Raw genomic sequence first — 735 nt, 5'->3', positions numbered from 1 at the left:
CCCTGGCCCTCACCGGCCCGCACCTCAGGTTCCGCTCGCCGGGTCGAACCCCAAGAGCCACAGCACCCGGACCAGCTAAAAGGGTATGAGGAAAGGGGGAACGGCAGGCCCACGAACGCTAAGGGGCTGAAGAGGATTCTTGCCTGGTGGTAGCTTTCCTTACAGTCCTGCGGAGGGGCCGGATCCAACCGAGACGCTTCCTTCCTAGGGCTCCGGCGTGAACTGGTTTATCGCTAACGCAATCCTCAGCCTCTTGTTTTGCAGAGTTCTCCGCGCCACGGCAACTTGACGAGCCGGGCCACACACCACGCCCCCGACTTTCTGATTGGCTCTGGTGATTATTCAAACTCTCGACGGCCCCGCCCCTTCGCCACGGAGGCCTCCGATTGGTCGGCGTCTCGGCAGGCCCGGCCCTCCAGCCGCAGCCTAGCAGGTTCGGTGGGTCGCCCAGGTCGTTAACTCCCAGACCCGTTAGAACCGGTCAGGAGAGGAATGTAGTGCTCGATCCTGATTGGCGGCGGGAAAAGGGTTTGAAAAATGGCGGGCCCGACGCTGACTGGCTGGGGCTGTAAACGGGGGGAGTGGTTGGCCTGAAAGGGAAATCCCCGCCAGATTTAAAAATACTAAATCGGGAAACAGGGTTCTCAAAGGGTCTGCGGCGGCGGCAAGGTTTCCAGGCGCTAAGGTAACGGAACTGCAGCCTGCCCTACCCCTTCTCCGACCAATGTCCAGGTC

At 61.1% G+C, this 735-nt stretch overlaps 1 protein-coding gene across 2 annotated transcripts in view; it reads right to left on the bottom strand.

Moving 5' to 3' along the window:
• Positions 1–244, bottom strand: part of HMGB2 (high mobility group box 2) — a 2,354-nt gene extending 2,110 nt beyond the window's left edge. The window contains exon 1 of one of the 2 annotated variants that reach the window (XM_029938725.1): positions 144–244. The gene's annotated coding sequence lies outside the window, so the exon portion shown is untranslated. The other variant, XM_029938732.1, reaches the window with a different exon arrangement.
• Positions 245–735: the final 491 nt, after the last annotated feature.

The sequence above is a fragment of the Suricata suricatta genome, chromosome 1 (assembly GCF_006229205.1).
Source record: "Suricata suricatta isolate VVHF042 chromosome 1, meerkat_22Aug2017_6uvM2_HiC, whole genome shotgun sequence".
In the NCBI taxonomy this organism is placed as follows: domain Eukaryota; kingdom Metazoa; phylum Chordata; class Mammalia; order Carnivora; family Herpestidae; genus Suricata; species Suricata suricatta.
This window is presented reverse-complemented; position numbering and strand designations above follow the sequence as displayed.